The sequence below is a fragment of the Lagenorhynchus albirostris genome, chromosome 10 (assembly GCF_949774975.1).
Source record: "Lagenorhynchus albirostris chromosome 10, mLagAlb1.1, whole genome shotgun sequence".
In the NCBI taxonomy this organism is placed as follows: Eukaryota; Metazoa; Chordata; class Mammalia; order Artiodactyla; family Delphinidae; genus Lagenorhynchus; species Lagenorhynchus albirostris.
Genome location: NC_083104.1, coordinates 12,762,472 through 12,783,219, shown reverse-complemented (window position 1 = coordinate 12,783,219; position 20,748 = coordinate 12,762,472).

Below are 20,748 nucleotides of genomic sequence, written 5' to 3'. Positions count from 1 at the left end.
ATAATCACATATTAAATCCATAAATGTAAAGGGTCTTCAATACAAATGTAAGGTATTAATAATAAATTTTGTGAAAGATATATGAACCAATTATTAGGAAAACTTGAAAATCCCTTCCCAGCAAAGAGTCACTGGAACTATTAATGCAAACTGTCAAATTTTCATGGCAGATTTAGAAACTTCTTTTGCATCTTTTACGGTGATGATTTGATGTGGATGGCTAAAAAAAAAGTCCACGGCTCTGCAATATCCTCATTAAGTTAAGAAAAGGAAGCAATTCTTGATCTAAAGAACAACTTTTGAAAAGGGAAATGGGAACACATTCAACTGTCTTTGTCTTCAAAGACACATGTAACTGGGCTTCTAAGGGATTCTCTGAAAGTGCAAAGAACAAATGTACTATTAAGAAAATAGGGAAAATATTTTCAAAAGAAGAAAATAAGCAGATCAAATAGGTCAATTTTCAAAACAATCACATAGCTTGCAATGTACAGAGTGAGTGCCCCACTCACATGTAAAGCAACAATTCTGATGGAGAAGGAAAAGCCAATTACTTAAGAAGGGGCTTTCGCCTCTCTCCGTGGTGCTGAAGGCCAGTGGGTGAAACAACACAGCCCTCACAGCTTAAACCCATGATTCTTTTCATGGACAGTGTAACTAACTTCATGCAATGATCAAGCTGGATGGTTAACATGTCCGATACTGTTAGTTCTAGAGGAGTGCCAGATTAAGTTAGATAGTAAGCTTGTCACCAAAGGAGGATTACTTACTTTTTAAAGCCTCCTTCAAGTGGGCTGTATAACTTTGCAGTAACAAATTAACTTATAATTAATCAGGAGATTCGGCTGGCTGTGTATAAGACACACACATGTCTCAGACTTCACAATAATTTGGAAAGTAGCTTGTAATAAAAATATGTTCAGCTGTTTGCCCAGAACATTTAGAAATGAAAGTTACTAAGGCTCTGTTGGCTATAAATACATGGGATATGATTTCAACCTCTCTCATGAAAAAACCTCTCCATACTATCTGAAACTCACTATACTTCACTTTGCCTCACTAATGCACTCTCAAAATACAAGGATATTAAGAAACATTCACATCTTTTAAAATAAAAAACCCAAAGCTAGAAGGAATAAATGATTATTTAACATTCATATAGTTAAGGTAATTAATTTAATGAGAACTTTACCCCTAACACTTGCTTGAGAGCATATCTGCATTGAGGGAATGAAAGTTTTGATGGGGATAAAGAACATGTGAGCCCTCTAAGTGGAAAAGGATTGAGTGGGTCAATAGAGTAGGGGACACTTTGGGAACACTGAGAGTTCTTAGGATCTACAGACTAGAGAGGGAGATATCAGATGGATTTCCCAGGGTCAGTGCTGTATATCTGTCACTTAAGAAGCTAGGGGGCACAAAATGGGGACTCTCAAAGCTGATATGTCTCTTTAAAATTCATTGCTTCCTTCTCTATTAATTGTTCATTACCTATGGTTTTTTGCATCCGAGGGTCATCAATAATTTATTGAGTACCTACTATGTGCCAGACATCATAAAATTATTTTACAGAGATTATCATATTTAATCCTTAAAACAATGGTAAGTATATAATCCATGCCTTACAGACACAGAAACTGAGTAATTTACCTAATACCACTTAACTTGAAGTGACAGGAATAGTATGCGAATGCAGATATTCTGCCTTTAGGGACAAAGTCCTTAATAAGTATTATGTTTTCTCTGGATTCCTAGTTCCTATTTAGTCTGACCTTCTTCTATGTGGCTATAATTTTGGTTCATCTTACTTATTTTTCTACCTGGATACCTCCCTTGTTCTAGAAATTCCTTTCTGTTTTCTGACCACAGTGTTTTCTGTCTATGGACTCTATTTGTTCTGGGAGAGTGCTGGTAATTTGCTGTTTCAACCTGTCTCCAGTGACCTTGCCTGTCTTTGGCCCACAGCAACAACTAAACCTCCAAGTCCTTGATCTGAAAGAGAAGGCACGTAAAGACAGAAGAAGTGAAAGATGGGGAGGTTGATGAGGCCAAAGGCAATCTTCTCTTACTTTAAAACCTTAAACTTAACCTTAACTGAAACAGAAGACTCTCCTGAAGTTGACACTATACCATGACCCTCAGATAAATTAATTAACTTCTCTGACACTATCAGTTAACAAATGATACTTGATGCTACTTCGGACAAAATGAACATGTTCTCTGCTCTTATGGGGCCTACAGTCTATGAAACTCTGGGTAATAATCAAACTCTTGTAGAGTTGTTGTGATGATTAAGGACCCTGTGCTCATAATAAGCAGACATTTGTTACAATTTGGCTTGCTTCTTCTGGGTAGAAATCAAATATTATCTATTCAAATTTAGTTATGCTAAATCTTGCTTCTAATATTGGTATTGCAAGTATTTGAGTTGTGAAACCAAGGCAACTACTGATCACTTTCCTGTCCTTATAAGCTCCAGCCTAAGTACTAAAGAGTCTGTGGATATGTGAACTGACTAAAGTACAAGATTGAATTGTTGCTGAGTGCTTTCCCTGTATAGAGATTGTTGGTCTTCTCTCTTCTTATTGCACATGGAGTAAGAGCAAGCCTTTTAAAAGAAAATGAAAAGTGGCAACAGCTATGGCATCAAAGTATGTTCCCAACTACATGGAGGAAGACACTGCTAATGGTAGTCTTAAGGTGTGTCTCTGGTTGGAATGGCACGAAGAAAGTCCCATACCATCATTCTAAAGCTTAGAATTGTATGAATAGTCCAGTGATCTTGGGTGAAAGAAATATCCTCCGAAAGTGAAGTATGTATTGGTGTAAAGGGTGTCACCTCAATTCTCTGAGAGACAGGATTTATCAAATACAAAGTTGCTACTAACACTGCTAGTCAGCATAGCTCTGCTTCAAAATATCAGGCTTCTTCCCCACACCCTTTCTTCCCCATTCTCACACAATCCAGCTTCTGAGTGAGGCGACCAAGTTCATCTCCACCTGGGGCATGGGAGTAAATGGGTCTTATTCACATTCATGAAGACAAGGACAGTAACTCCTCTCCCCAAACCAAAAGGGTTTCAGGTAGAAGCATTAGGATTCTTTTGACTGTGAGTGACAAAGACACTATGCAAACTGATTTACACCTAAGGGAGTTTATAGATATGTGTACCCAAACTGTAGGACAGTGAATCTAGCTACAGGGATGGCTGGCTCCAAAGACATTTTCAGGACTCTACCTCTCTGTGTGTGTGTGTGTGTGTGTGTGTGTGTGTGTGTGTGTGTGTGTGTAAAGATAGATACACACATATATATACATACACACTTAAAGTGAAACACTCCAATCTTAAATATACAATTCAGTAAGTTTTAATAAATGTGCACAACTGCCTACTCAACATAGCAATCAAAGTAAGTGAAATTTCTATCGCCCCCAAAGTTCTCTCATGCACCATTCTTATAGACAAATCCTTTCTAAACTGTGTTAACCTAACAGCACAAATTTCAAGAAAAGTTTAAGCTAAGTTTATGAATGCCCTAAAGAATGCCTTATTAGAGTCCAAACATTTAAACACGTTTCCAGTGTTTAATTAACCAGCATGAATTGCTTTATTAATATATTTAATCCAAGTGCATGTTTGCTTTATAATCTCATTAAACTGTTACTGGTTTTGAGTGTTTACAAGTGAGATAATATAAGGCTAATAAAAGTGGCATTTTGGTGTTTAAAGCATTTGATATTTTGGAACTATGTTTTTTACTTTAGCTATGGTTTACATTTTCTAAGCCTTCTCTAGGTACTTTGCTGAAGATTAACTGTCTATCAGGTTTATGTAAACAGGAGAACTAAGATTCCTATGCATATTCATTCGTAAATTAAAAACAATGCTTTCCACCAGTTAGCTCTATAAAAGGGAAATAGACCTTGACTAGACATAATGAGGCATTTGTGTTCACTCTAACTGTAATTTACTATTACTGTTTGAAGAGCCATCAGTTCTCATTTACTCTGTTAAGTGACAGTAAGTGAGGCTAAAGTAAATTCAGATCAACACTCCTGGGTCACCTTAGTGAATATATGGAGCATCCCGTAACATGATTTGAAACAACGGTAATTTTGGTCCTGTTGTGTGATAGCACAAACTACTGGTCTGTCATTTTGTATATCCAGTGATACTTAAAGTGCACGTCCTCAGGAAAGATGAACTTGAGCCATGGCTATGTGTTAGGTGGTCTGTACTCTCATTTAACACATGACGCTCAAGGTGATCCACGGGGCGAGACTGGCTTCACAGTCAAACAGGAATTGCTAACTATTTTAAGATGCTTCAGTAGAAGGCAACTCTGTGGTGTACGCAAATCCTAGATTATAATTATTTGCAAATATATATGTAAACATCTTTTTTTCCCTAAAGCTAGTAATAAAGGGAAGAAATCAATAATAATGCAGCGGGTTTTTTTTTCAGTTAGCATACTTTGCAGATTATCCAGAGGGTGAATTTTAGAAAACTATAATCCTACAAAACTTAATAGAAAAATAAACTAGAAATTCCTTGATGCTAAAGGTTTTTTAATGGTGTTGCCCCTGCCCTAACCGTTTTTAGAACGCATGGATTCAGGGGAGACTGGGCCCATGGGATTTTACCTCCTTGCCCTTCAAACTGAACACTTCTGCTTTTACCTAATGAATTATCTGAAGTTCTGGTGAGAGAGAGTCAGAGAGCGAACAGGTCACTGGCCTAGGCTGTACATCACAGAGCCAGTGTACCAAATCCAGTTTATTCTTTAAGAGAGGCTCCATAACTCTAGTCATATGCAGGTATTATAAACTCGGTTGACTGGTGTTTTTAAGTCACATAGATTAGAAATAGCAAATGTGAGATGGGGTAGCAAAAGTCCAAGAGTAAGTACAATCACTGATACAAAGCAACAAAAAGCAATCACTGATACAAAGCTACAGGAATCAGAAAGGTGTAGTACTGGCATAAGAATAGACGTATTGACCAACAGAATAAAACTCAGAGTCCAGAAATAAACCCATACATCTTTGGCCAACTGATTTTTGACAAGGGTGCCAAGTCCATTCAACAAATGATGCTGGGACAAATGGATTTCAACATGCAGAAGAATTAAGTTGGGCCCCTCACCCATACCATATATAAAAATTTAGTCAAAATATGACAATGATCTAAATATAAGAGTTAAAACCTTAAAGCTGTTAGAAAAAAATGTTAAATATTTATAACCTTGGATTTGGCAGTGGCACCAAAAGAATTAGAAGCAAAAGAAACAAAAAAGATAAATGAGACCTCATCAAAATTAACAAAATTTTGTGCATTAAAGAACATAATCAACAACATAAAAGGATAACCTACAGATTGGGAGAAAATATTTGCAAATCATACAGCTGATAAGGGTTGTAATATCCAGGGTATGTAAAGAACTCCTACAACTCAACAGCAAAAAGACTAACAACCCAATTCAAAAATGGGCAAAGGCCTTAAGTAGACGTTCCTCCAAAGAACATATATAAATCACCAAGAATCACTTGAAAAAAATGCTCATCATTAGTCATTAGGGAAATGCAAATCAAAACCACAATGAAATACTACTTCATACCTACTGCAATGGCTGTAATTTTTTAAATATGGAAATTAAAAAGTGTGTGCAAAGCCTTGGAGAGATTAGAATATTCATACATTGTTGGTGAAAATATAAAATGGTGTGGCTGCTGTGGAAAACAATTTAGCAGTTCCTCAAAAAATTAAAAATAAAATTACCTTATGACCCAGCAATTCCACTCTTAGGTATACACTACAAAGAACTGAAAACATGGACTCAAACAAATACATATCCGGACGTGTGCATAGCAGCACACGACAGCCAAAAGGTAGAAGCAGCCCAAGCATCCACCAACAGATGAAGAAGTAAAGAAAACACGATATATGCATACAATGGAATATTATGCAGCCTAAAAAAGGAATGAAATTCTAATATATGCTACACCATGGATGAACCTTAAAAATTACGCTAAGTGAAACAAGCCAGACACAAAAGGACAAATTTGTATGAAAACACTTATATGAAATGTCCACAGAAGGCAAGTTTGTAGAGACAGGAAGTAGAGTAGAGATTACCCGACTTGAGGGTTGTGGTGATGGGAACTTTACTGCTCAATGGGTACAGAGTTTCTGTTTAGAGTGATGAAAAAGATTCGGACATAGTGATGACGGTTTCATAATACTGTGAATGTAATTAATGCCACTAATATAATACACTTCGAAAATGTTAAGGCTTCCCTGGTGGCTCAGTGGTTGAGAGTCCGCCTGCCGATGCAGGGGACACGGGTTTGTGCCCCGGTCCGGGAGGATCCCACATGCCGCGGAGCGGCTGGGCCCGTGAGCCATGGCCGCGGAGCCTGCGCGTCCGGGGCCTGTGCTCCGCAGCGGGAGAGGCTGCAGCAGTGAGAGGCCCGCGTACCGCAAAAAAAAAAAAAAAGAAAAAAGAAAATGTTAAAATGGCAAATTTTAACACAGCAATAGCACAGCAATAACAACAAAACCAATGGCTGAAAAACTGGAAATAAGGGATAGGTTTTTTAAAATAACAGTAAATATTTACAACTGGTAAAGCCCAGCCGCGCAGTAACAAATCAGCATGGATGCCAACTATAGACATGGGTCCAGAGGTACTGTGAGTTCAGTTTAATTACTACAATGAATCCAGCCAAAACTTAATAAAGCTCATATCTGAAGAAACACAGAGGAAGAAAGACTCAGTGCCCTCATTACGGTGTGAGAGTATCAAAGCACAGCTTGTTTGAACAAAAGAGCTGTGTATATTTAAGGCCCTCATTTTGTGGATGAGAACAATGAGGTATGGAGAGCTGCAGTAACTTGCCAAAGCTCCCCTGCGTGACGCACAGAGCCTGCACCACAGTCCTGCGTACAGGACCATCTATCTCCCCGATTCTTCCACAACACACGTAGTAAAAGGGGGCACAAGAAATCTAGTCTGTATGAATACGAAACAAAGGCTACAAAAAGGAAACATCAATTTCTGTGATTGAAATGACAATATGTGGAACATTTCTGATTTTCTTTTTTCTCATCCAGGTTGCTCAGTGAGCTACTACTCAGTCTACAATTCCACTGACTGCCATTCTTTTAGAAGCAGTGGTATTCCTATACTTCCTTAAGTGGACTGAGGCTGTGAAGCAGAGTGGTTCAGAAAACAGGCAGACAGACCAGTCAGTGTTTGTTGTCACTCAGCCACGTACCGACGGTATGAACTGGAGCGTAGACTATGATTATGAGCCAATCTTGCTATCATGAATTAAATCTGGCTACACCTCAGTTTTGCACCTGTAATATGGGTATGATGAAGTATCTATATATGCCGCATGGCACTGCGGTGAGAATGGAATGAGATAGCACCTTGAAAATATCAATGTCTTACATGTAATCAGCAGCCAGTCAGTGGTAGTTACATTAGTTACTCCCCCCAACCTCTGCCCAATGCTGCCACTACTGCATCCAAAGGCTTGCCATCCTTATACCTATAGGGAAGACTTTTTCTGACTCCACTTTATTGCATTTCAAATCACTTTAAGTTACTACTCTAAAAGTATGGTCTTTCATCTTTGCTTCCTTTACAGTTATAAAACCTCCTTTGCAAGCTGTCTGTTCTGATATCGATCCCGGCATTATAAAGGTATATTAGTCCTCTGCTGGCCCCCTTCTCCCCATCCCAGCACCCTTTCCTTGACTTTCAGGAGAGAGTAGGACTGATGTACACAGCTGACTGGGGGATGCTGAGGGACCTGCATGTAGCTAACAGTACACTTTTGTAATTTTCACACAGAAGAGAAAAAAAGAAGAGAATAAGCCTACTCAAGACCGAAATTCAGTCAATGACGAAAATGGAAAACTCAATTCTCATACCTTTCATGCTGTTCAGGGTCAATCATTAGCCTAATAAGTCCTATACTTGATTAGGATTAATGAGAAACATGAACTCTCCATCCCTCTTAGGTTTCTTGAGGAGACATTGATGGAAAGCCCAGAAACACCCCCATCCAGGGGGGAAGTTACCTCATGGAAATAATCAGAGCTTATTCTTTGTCCCTGTCTCTGTTCAGCCTTGACCTTTAAAACACAAATATTTGGGGTACTTCTGCCAAATACCTGCCTATAACTAAGCAACACATGAATTTACATCACCTCCTTATAAAATAATAGTCCATCTAAAAAACACTCATGGAAAAACACAGTCTAGGCTAAAACACACTGACAGTGAAAGCTCCAGTTCTGACATCGCAGCAATTGATACGCTACATCACTGGGAGGAACATGATTAAAATCAATATGAATCTCTCAAAATGAATTCTTTAAAAAAAGCTAACACAATATATACTTATATTAATATACTTATAAAAATATACTCGAGATGTATTTTCTGTATCTTTCAGAAATCAATAAAAAATATTCTACTTTTTACTATATCCAAGCTATCTTCTGTTAATTAACAGAATTTCTCCTTATGAATAACATTTTTTTAATGTGTATATATAATGGCAAGCTCTTGCTGTCACTACCTTTATATTTTTATTTTTTTGGCCACACTTATGGGATTTTAGTTCCCCAACCAGGGATCGAGCCCAGGCCCTTGTCAGTGAGAGCTCAGAGTCCTAACCACTGGACTGCCAGGGAACTGCCTACGGATAACTCTTGATACTTTGCTGAAATGCACATCAGGGTACAAAAGCTTTAAGAATTATTTTATGTTCTAACCTAAAAGATCAATTTTTAAAGACTCTAATAACCTTGTATAACGATTCTCCACTGATAAAGAAAATTTACCTTTATTAGGTGAAATATAGATAAATTCATAAACTCATGTACCTAAAAATTCCAGGGCTCTGTCTTCAGGTACAATTTGATCCAGGAGTCAACAGATAGCCTCAAGACCTACCATATTTGATTCTGCTTACCACTTTTGCTTTCATTTAGAATGCTTTTCACTGCTTGCCCTCTGCAGCACCAGGCCTACAGCACCAGTGGCAAGAGGTCTAACTGCTCAAACCATGGTTATCCATTATTCCAGGATTGCTCTCATTAGAGTAGTCAAGAAAATGGACTACACCAAGCAGTCACACTTGGGTCATATTCTCACCCTTAGAGTCAGGGGATCAAACTCACCCGAAATATGAGGTCAGAAAGTGGGAGAAGTCTCCAGAAAACCCAGGCTACTGCTTACAGAAGACCAAATTCTAAGCAGGCAGAAACAACTTAAACTTTTAGGCCAGGTTAATTGTTTCTCAACATGGAAAACTACTCAGAGCTGTAATGTCAGTTCCTCACAGTGACTTAGAGCCCAGAGTAATACAGCTCTCTATACTGGTGCTTCCCCATTTATGATATCAGAATATTCAGTTATCTAGCTTACAGGCACACTATTTACACTTAATGCTTGTAAAATGCCCAGGGCCCAAAATATGCTACATAAATGCAAAGTAGCAATATAAATTGTGCTAAGAGAGATATTCCCCAGTTAACAGAAGGAACAGCATGCCTGCAAAGATACATCAAATGCTATAAAAGAAATGTTAATTTCTTTTCCTCCTCACCACATAATTTAAAAATTGCTTTACCCACATCCTATACTTTAGAGGTTATATTTTCTCTCAGAATGTCTGCACTTCAATCACTTGACTTTCCAAAGGTTATCATAACATGACCTTTTTTCTTTTTTTTAAACCAAGCCACTTCCAGAGGATGACAGAAGAGTTTGTTAGAATTCCCATACAGTAACAAAATTCTCTGTGCTCTCGCTGCCAGTCCTGAGAAAAATTGATTTTTCAAGTGCCCCTGATAAAGAATTTCAGTCATTTGGATTCTTTTTTTTTGGTCTTTATTGAAAAATAAAAAGAAGTGTTTGGGGTTAAAGGTATAAATTGCCCTATTTAGGCACAGGCACCAGTTTAGATCTTAATAGCACATAGTGAAGATGAATGAAAAGCTAGCACCACACGGATACTGCCAGGATGAGAGGTAGAAATCTCACCTGACAGGTGATCAGTGAGGCAGTAAAGGTTAGAAAAATGATTAATGTGGAGGCAGAAGAGCAAAGGACAGAAGAAAAGGCCCAAAAAGCAAAACTCTTTGGGGTGATTTCTTTTACTCACCACAAAGTAAAATGATCTAGATGTACCAAATTGTCTCTTGTAACTGTCACTACTGGTTGAAGGCCAAGTCAAAGCATTTTCAATTACTGACCTAGTTACATGCTTTGTTGTCATAATGGTTGTTTTCTATTTTTGTTTGGTTTTCATTTTTGTTTTGACTTTTAGCAATGAAAATTAATTTTGGACTAAAGTGCTAAGAAATGGGGTAGAAAGATATTTTTCATTAACTAAGAGTTGGTGAACATTAATGAATGATAATATACAACAAAGGAGATTACAAAACAGCATGAAATACAACCCATTTATTTTTAAAAGATGGCTATGTTATATTCAATGGTGCTTTGATGGTGCTTCCTATAAGCCAGACACTCTTCTGAGGGCTTAACATTTAACTCATTGACTCCTCATTCTATAGGTGGATACCAATAACCATCTAATACATGAGGAAACAGAGGCACAGGGAGAGGTTAAGGAAACTTCCTGTGGTCTCAGTAAGATGGAAAGAGAGAGACGGATGGGTGGATCAATCTACAATGATGCTTCCCGAGATATTAATGATGATTCCTTCTGAATATGGAAATAAGATTCTGTTATGCTCACCTTGTTAGTTAAAAATGCAGAAAAACATAAATATTTCCCATTCAAAAACGTGTATCTTTACATTAGGAAATAAACATCAATGGTATTGTCATTTTGGGGGTAATATTTCATAGCCTGAACACAGCTTCATGCTTCTTTGATGATTCAGTTACCCCATCAAATACCTTAATCTGACTGTTGCACAGTCAACTCAAACTCAATCAGTTGCAAACGGATGGAAGTTCACCTTCTCTCCAGACCTTCTCCTCATCCCCATTCCTGTTCTTGCTGAGTGGTGCCATCACACCACCAGCCATACAAGAAAGAAACCTGGACATCACCTCAGGCAACTTACTCATTCTGTCTCCATCTGGACAGTAGGTGTCCAGCTCAATTAATTTCACTACTGCCTGGGTCTCAAACCTATACCTTCCTCCTGTTTGCCCTTTCTCCATCACCATCTTTACCAACCTCGTTAAAACTCTCAGTATCTTCTGCGAGCATTTTGCAATAGCTTCCTAACTGCTTTTGCTCCCTCCACCCATCACATTCACTCTCTTCTCTCCATCCTTCTAATCTACCTTCCATCTTGCCTACAAAGCTACCTTTGTGGGAATATAACCGTATCATCCTCCTGATTAAAAATCTAGTGCTGCTCCTTCTTACGAAAAATAAAAACCAAACTCCTTCATGTTAAACAGAAGGCCCTCCATGATCTGGATCACGCATACCTTTCTCATTTATAGCACACGCCTCCCTGTTGCTCTGTTTCCTCCTGCATGGGGTTTTCTGGGCTTACACAACCATATACTAAGGTTTCCCACCTCCAGAACTTGACTTATACTATTCTCTCTGTCTGCAATGCCTTCTGCTGGATTTAAGTCTTTCTACTCTTAAGCCCTAGAACAAAGCCTAGCATCCATTCATTATTCAATTAATATTTATTAGCCACTTGTTATGCATCAAGCAATTTGGCCAAGCAGGTAATATAAAAGTAAACCTAATTAGACCTGATTCTTGCAAAAGGTGACCAACTCCTTCCCGTTTGCCCAGAACTTTCCCAGTTTTAGCACTACAAGTCTCACATTTCAGGAAGCCCTTCAGCCCTGGACAACCCAGGGCAGTTGATACCTCATTCCTGCATTCCATAAACTTACATTCTAACCAGAGAAGTTGGTTAATAAATGGCCGTTGAATGAAATTAGTAAATAGAGATTTCTTTTTATAGCATCTGAGGATGGTCATTATACACATCTTTTATCTTTATATAATTTTACAATAAACCTGAAGTCAACTTTATGATGAAGAGAAAAACACTAAGCAGCATAATACACTAAACACAAATCCTAACACGAAGTGAACCAGATTATCTGACTTGCAGAGTACAGAGGAAGCCAGAGCAGCTTGTGAAGGGCTCCCTGAAGAGAGGCAGGTGAGAAGGGAACAAATCTTTGTCTCCCACCAAGGAAGTGGAAACTGAGCTTGTGTCTATTCCCATGACACATGGCCAGCAGGACAAAATGCTCCTGAACGGTTTCAAGGGAGGATGCGGTGGAAATACAGGAAATAAGGGAGAGGGAGTTCTCAGCCTCTGTCACTGAAACTCTTCGTTATTCTCATCGGTAAAAGGGCGGTAATAAAGATACCTAACTCACAAATTTTTTTAAAAGATTAAGTTAATTCAATGTATCTAAAGTGCTTTGGACAGTGCCTGGCACATGGTAATACTCGGTCAGTAGTAGTTAATACCACCACAACCTCACTACTCAGCCTAAATGTGGACCAGAAACACACGCAGAGGAGCTGGAGACAGTGGGGCTGACGGAGCTCAGCATCTCTATTCTCTGCCTTATCCAAGAACAGGCCTATGGCAAGAGGGTAGAAAGAGGGCTTGGATTTCTACGCCTACCAGGTTTCCCAGCATGCACTGGGGAGCAAAACAGTTTAAGACTTAACCTTCAAACCTACCCTACTTCAACTCCTGAAAACACCTGCATCCCCATGAATATGTGCTGACAGGATCACATTTTTAAAAGATGGGTCATGCACTGAGAAAGAAATCTCTCTTTCAAAATATTCCAAGACAAACTATTCTATATGAATAATAAAAATAAAACTTGGTAAATAAGGAAATTATTTTTCATTCTTTAGCTAAACATTATTGAACTTGAAAGGCATGGTAAATTGAGACTTTTTCACACAGATTAAAATTAGCTCTGATAAACCAAGAGCAAAACATGCATCTTTTGCCAAGAGGCTTAACACACAATCTGATATTTATACTCTAGAGAGAGGAATACAGTCATGTCCTTTTAAAAGTTAGTTGAATTAAACAGGCAAAATAATTAAACTAAGTATATGCATTGAAAAGTTTCTGGCTCCTTTTAAAATAAAAAAATTGGTTATTCTGAGTTAACTCAAATATGGAGGAATAATACACTCAGGGCTCAGGCACCAAAAGTGCAACCAGATGGTAAGACGAGTCCATTCGAGTTCAACGGTTTGCATTCCAACGATGCCCAGATGGGGTTCTGGAGTGTGGTGGGCCAATGCAGCACATGCTTCTTCTTCAAGCATCTTGCCCAAACATATGGCCTCAAGGAAGTACAGCTGATTATTGGGGATTGTAATTGAACTCAAATCTCACTTACACTGATGGTTAAAAAATTTGAAAAACAGATGGTTTGAGTAAAGATTCACCAGGCAGAGGAAGGTAGAGTAGGGGTGGGGCTCTCTGCGTGGGAAAGACCAAAGACAAGCAATCATCCCCGAGGGAAGCGCAGACGCTTTTCTGTAAGGCTTCTGCCAAGGCTCCTTTCCAAGAGCCCCTACTCTCACAGCTCTGGGCAAATGAGAAAATGGCCATATTTTTCATGAACAAAACTGCATCCCACATTCCATCGGAGACTTTTCCAACCCTTTCCCCTACCTCTGCCTGCAGTACAACAAACAACCCCTTCTTGATGCTGTGTGCGTATGTTTATATTTAAAGCCTAGTCACCACTTTTAAAAAGTCTAACTCTTTCCTGGACCACAGTGCCCGGGTTATTTTAACATTGCCTCATTAGACACAAAAGTAGCCAATGGTTTACTAATCTGGTTTCCAATAGAAATCACAGCAGGCTGAATAGAAATCATTCAGTATCTCTAAAGAGAAATTGATTGTGAGCTTCCTTGTAGCTCTACAATCAGTAGACTAATAAGGCATGTACCATAGAAGGCCAAATGATATTCCTTTAACCTAATTATCCAATACCAATGAATACCAATGTGGCTAAAAATTCTTAAGAGCCTTAACAAGACTGAAGAAGGACAGGAGAAGGCTAGATCTTGACCTCCCATGCCATCTCCTCCATTATTCTCTGTGCTTGGTCCCTCTGCATTTTTCTGTTCTTCCAACTTCCAAGTTCTACATCTCAGAGCCTCGGGCACATCCCCCCAACACACACACACACTGCTCCTGCTGCTTGCATGCTTTTACTACCCCTTTTTTGCTCAACTCAACTCTTTTGGTCTTTGAGCAACAGTTAATAACTTCCTTGGGAAGCCTTCCCTTTCTCTCCAGAACAACTGGGGACCCCATTATAGTTGCTGAGCCTGGAGTATTTTTCCCTTCGCATGTCTCATTACAATTGCAGTCATTGTGTAATATGCGTCCCCCCCCAGTTGGATGACAGTTTTAACTTACAGCTCCCTTCCAGTTCCTGATACAGTGCCTGGCATCTAGGACTTGTAAACATATTTCTATTGAATGGACATTCTTAATGAATGACTGATGGGGTAAGTAGATGAGAGGCAGTGGGACCATGAATAGGGCAAAGGCCCTGACGCTGAACACACAGGTGTGGGCAACGCGAAGTAAAAATCTGTTAATGTCATGAGAAAAGTAAATCATGGATTTTCACTAAATTTGTTTCCAGAATTACCTTCTTTAAAAAAATACAGACAGTTGAACATTTAGCAGAGAATTTCATTGCTTTAATGCCAATTCCAGTGTGTTTTTGAAATTATAGTCCTTACAATTTTGACATCTTCACGTGCCAAATGTTTATTAAATGTCTTAAAGTAAAGCCTCTCAATAACTAAAGTTGACAATTTTTTTCTAATGTAATATTTAAAGATTTACAGAAACATAACATTTTCGCGCTGATTCGTGTTCATCTGAATATGACCTGGTCTTAGGAATTTTGAAAAAGGAGAAGAATATTGACAAGCCAATGCATAGTCCCTTCCTTAGCCTTATTGAAATGATTAAAATGCAGTAGAACACGGCTGTTCCACATACTTGGGAGGAGAAATACCAAACCGTGGTTCCCAAAAGACACTCACAAATAGGGCATGCTGGGGACACAACTGCCTTCTGTATGTAGTCACCATACTTCTCTCTGGCCATGCTGCTTTTCTAAAGGGCATTTCTCGATGTTTAATTTAGAATTTTATCCTTACATGAACCTGGAATCCTGAAGAGTCTAAAACATCATATTGGTTATGCGTATGACCTCAATATAAAGTTGAATTACGAGGGTGACATGGGAATGTCTAAAACTCCAGCTCAACAAATTCAGTGTTTCATTCAGTGGATGATAACAGAATCCTTTGTAAAGTTGCTTTACCTGTGTTTTTAATAACAAGGTGACAGTTGTGAAACTAATAAACTGTAAAGTCCATTATGGTTTAACGACAATTCTTGAACATGAACCTTGTAATATATTCATTTATAAAAACCATTTCATTCATTTAAATATCATTAAACCATGGCAGAATAAAAATTAGTTTTCTCCCCATGGGCTCAGGTGTAGGAGAATAAAGTTATTACTCGTGTTGGCTAGTAATTCGGTTTGGACCCTGATGTCTGATGGTGGCGAGCTGCTCCTGTCATCACCCAGGGTACGGAGTCAAATCAAGGAGTGTGTCAGTTTCCCAGGGTAAAACTGGGGAAACTCATTTTACTCCCTATCGCACAGTCAGAAAAACAGTGAAGCATAATTAAAATCTTTCTCCTATTACCCTCGCTGTCTATGTCCTCTTCCATGATTCTCACTGTGTGGGGACTGACCATTAATTGAGAGAAGCTGTGGGAGTTTCCTTCAGAAATCAACTCTCTCCTCCCCATTGCCCTAGCTCACTTTCACATTCTTCCTCATCTGGAGTACTGCTCTAGGAGCTGGTCTCCTGGCCCTGGGGACCTTCTCTTTCCAACCAATTTACTCTACTGTCATTTTCCTAAATACATCATATTTCTGCTTAAAATTCCTCAGGGCAATATTTAAACTCCAAAGCATGGCAGAGAAAGGTCTTCATGTTTGCCTCCTCTCAATTCCTGAAGCATGTCATGTGAAAGTCATAGAGGGAAGGAAGCAGTGTGTACCCAGCAGTCTCCAAAGAGGTAATTTACATGGGTAAGCTGAAAAAATTTCAGGAAATATGTAAACTCTGTTTCTGACCTAATCAGGTTGATAAATCATTTCCTACAATAACACTATGAATTCAGGAAAAGAGCCAGAAGTTGAGGACGTGATGAATCACATTTTTTTTCTCCAAAGAAACAAAGAATTTACTCAAACTAGCCTAGTCAAAACTCCTTTCTGGAGATTGTCTGCGTTTACTATGTGCCTGGGATGTCTGATTGCTATATTTGCTTAGTCTTTATTGCGTTCTTGTCTATAGAGCTAAATTAAGGAGGGAGTCAGCTGGACAGCTGCCTGGGACATCAGGCACATTAAAACATCCCTAGGATAAACTGTAAATACGATCCTAGTTAACTCAGGCTTCCACATGAGACCACTAAAATAATTGGCAAAAGTCGGCAACATTCTCAATTGGAAATTGTGAAAACACTTCTCCCGGTGCTGAACTTGCTCTGTTGAGTTACTTGCAAAGCATGATTGCAAATTGCACGTGGCAATTACAGGCTGCTCCAGTAGCCTTGAGACAGGCCAGCTGAGAGTCAGTTGACGTTTTAAAACTAAGACATGGTAAAGTGTTTTCTTTTTTGGTTTTTAATCTAAAAAAAGTGATTTAGTTCATTATCTAAATTTCAACCCTTGGAATATGGCCCTAAGAAACACTCTGTTTCAAAAACTTAAATATCAATTGGAAGAGAGAACAAGAATTGTGAAAGGTAGAAAATGATTTGTCAACCTGAAGACCAGAAAATTAGAATTTGGGGTTATAATTTGAACAAAATGTAACACATTTACCTAAGTAAGTTACTTCTTTTCTTTGTGATTATGGGTGACTGCTAATCTCCAGTTATTGGTGATTAAAAAAAAACCCTGAAAGACAAATAATTTCAACCAAGTTAAAAAGTTGGCCAGAAATGTATATAACCTGTCAATAGAAAAGCCAATTCTTTTGGTGTCTCTTAAATAAACGTTAAGTACATCTTTGGAGAACATCAACTTGAAGGAGTATCCCCATATGGTTAGACTGTCTGAAGTGCCCACTTGTCTCCATCCATCCTGGTCCCGGGTACACCCACTTTCACCCTTGACAAAAGAGAGCTAGAGAGGTTAATACCATCAAGAGGCTATTTCCAAGGAATAATTTTGTCAGAAGCCTGAGAGCAAGAGATAGTATTTCCATCCTGGATCCTTAGAGGTTAGCAATAGCCCATAGCCTCTAAGCCTCATAGCAATAGCCCACTTTTTTGTTGAAAAGTATCTTTTTTTTTTTTTGGTTTTTAGTTTTTTGATATAAATTGACAGATGGCATGAAATAGAGATGGGTAATAAAAATACTAGATAGCAGAATCAGGATCCCAAGAGCTTGAAATGAGCTGATATGAAAAAGGTGAACTTAGACTAAATATAGTAGAAATAGGGTTTAAGTTCTACACTTAGACATAAGAAGGAGAGAAAGAAAAAAATACAGAATGAAGGAGGCAAAACTAACATGTGAACAAAAGTACAGAGTTTTTATGTAAATGAGCAAAATAAAAGTTTTTATGTAAATGAGCAAAATATGGGTACTAATACTGTTATGAGGTTACATGCCTAATTGAAAATCTGATGAGGGAGGTCTATCGCTTGTTTTACCGTAACATGCCTGTAACAAACCAAATTTGGGATTCAATATCAAGGGGCCGAGGGAGACGTGAAGCCCATTTACAGATCCCCAAACTATTCATAGATCTCAGATTAAGACTCTGAATTAGAAGAACTATCTTAGAGTTCATACAACCATAGGTTTGAATACCAACTCCACCACTACTAAAAGGATGACATCGGTCACATTACTTAAACTTGATCAGCCTTAGAATCCTCATCTGCAACACAGGAATAAAAATATTTACCTTGCAGGGTAGTATTATGGTTAAAACGAGATAATTATTTAATACAGATTCACCTCCCACTCAGTAAGTACTCTCTCAATGGTTGATTTTCATGGAGAAGATGGTGACATGGAAGAACCCATGTGTCGTGTATGACTCAAAGGGAGCTGTGCAGGGCTAGAATTTTGTTCAAAATAAAGTGAAGTTTAAATTGGTTTAGCTGGTATGCAAAACAGTATAAAATTCCTCAAAAAATTAAAAATGGAACTACTATATGATCTAGCAATTCCACTCCTATATCTGAAGAAAACAAAAACCCTAATTAGAAAATATATATGCACCCTTGTATTCATTACAGCATTATTTACAAGAGCCAACACATGGAAGTAGCCTAAGGATCCATAAATAGATGAATGGATAAAGAAGATATAGTGTAGATATACAATGGAATATTACTCAGCCATAGAGAAGAATAAAATAATGCCATTTGCAACAACATGGATGGACCTGGAGGGTATTATGCTAAGTGAAATAAGTCACAGAAAGACAATACTGTATGATTTCATTTATATGTGGAACCTAAAAACAAAACAAATGAACAAACATAACAAACAGAAAGAGTTATAGATAACAGGACACAACAGGCAGTTGCGAGAGTGGAAATGGGTGGGGGGAGGAAAGAAATAGGTGAGAGAGATTAAGAGATATAAAATTCAGTAGCAAAATAAATGAGTCATGGATATGAAGCATACAGTGTAGGGAATACAGTCAAAAATTATTAATATCTTTGTAAGGTGATAGATTGTAACTAGTCTTATCGTGGTCTGAAACGTACAGAAGCATGAAATCACTCTTATATAATAAGAGCTAACATAGTGTTGTAGGTCAATTGTACTTCAAAAACAAACAAGCAAACTCATAGAAAAAGAGATAAGATTTGTGGTTACCAGAGGCAGAGGACGAGGGGAGGGGGAATTGGATGAAGGTGGTCAAAAGGTACAAAATTTCAGTTAAAAGATAACTAAGTACTGGGAATGTAATGTACCACACAGTAAATATAATTATTACTGCTGAGTGTTATATATGAAGATTGTTAAGAGAGTCAATCCTAAGAGTCATTATCGCAAGAAGAAAACATTTTTTTCTATTTCTTTAATTTTATATCTATGTGAGATGGTGGATGTTCATTAAGCTTATTGTGGTCAACATTTCATGGTGTACGTAAGCCAAATCATTATGCTCTATACCTTCAATGTGTATAGTGCTGTATGTCAATTATATCTCAATAAAACTGGAAGAAATACAATAAAATAAAGCATAGACAGTCCAAAAAATAAAAGAGAGAAATAAAGCATTCCACTTGTTGGAGCTACCCCCATCAAATCAACTTTCTCTTGAGGTACTGAGGCTTCCATTGGTGGATATGGTCAACCAGAATCTGAAGAACTGGTTATCAGAGACAGCATAAACAAGGAAACAGAGGGTGGCATTAAATCAAAATAGGCCAGCCTGGGTCTGTGCACACCTGGCAGGGGGTCACAGCATGGCGGGTGAGAGGTGTGGGAAGAGCATAGCATGAACCAGATCTCTGTTTCCAAATTGAGACATGATGTTTGTGAACTGTCAGCCTTGTTAGGTAGTTGACATCTTTTTTACTCCTATTCATAACTTGAATGCAAATAAACATCCTTTGAAAAGTGTGAAATGTTTATGATTGAGAACACTGTACATTATTAGATGTCTTTAGTAACTGATGGCTTATAAAGTTTGACTGATTTTAGTATCATGTTTCTTTTAAAACATCTTAACTACTCTGCTTACATGATAGATTTCCATGGGAAATAACGTTTTCTGTTAAAAGGAAAAGACTGGGAACTGAAGGATTCAAAGCTCCCCCCCATAAGGTCACTTCCTAAACCGAAGTTTTCAGATTTGGTAATCCCTAAGGCTAATGAGAATTCTAAAATAAGGGGGCGAGGAAGAGGGAATCTGGGAAAGGAAAGGGTGCTCTGAATATATCACATCTCAGGTGCTGTACCGGAAGGATGCGGGCAAATCTGTCACGGCCTCATGAACACAGTCTGCAAATGACAGAACTATTCTCTCTGACAAGCTCTTGGGATGCAACACAGCACAGTGTATCCTTTTAAGGCAGTCTCAGGGATGGGGAGGGAAGAAGGAAGCTATGAAGACGAGGTAAGACAAGGAATATGACAGATGCATCCGTCATACAGAGTGAAGTTAAGTCAGAAAGAGAGAAACAAACACCACATGGTAACACACATATATGGAATCTAAAACAAAGGGTGCTGATGAACCTAGTGGCAGGGCAGGAATAAAGACGCAGACATAGAGAACGGACTTGAGGACACGGGGGTCGGGGGGGCAGGGAGAGGAAGCTGGGACGCAGTGAGAAAGTGGCATGGACATATATACGCTACCAAATACAAAATGGATGGCTAGTGGGGAGTGGCTGCACAGCACAGGGAGATCAGCTCGGTGCTATGTGACCACCTAGAGGGGTGGGATAGGGAGGGTGGGGATGTGGGGATATATGTATACGTATGGCTGATTCACTTTGTTGTACAGCAGAAACTAACACAATATCGTAAAGCAATTATATTCCAATAAAGATATATAAAAACAAACCCCAATGAAACAAGGAAGTCAATCTACAGGATTGAAGACTTCTAAGCTTGTACTTTCAAAA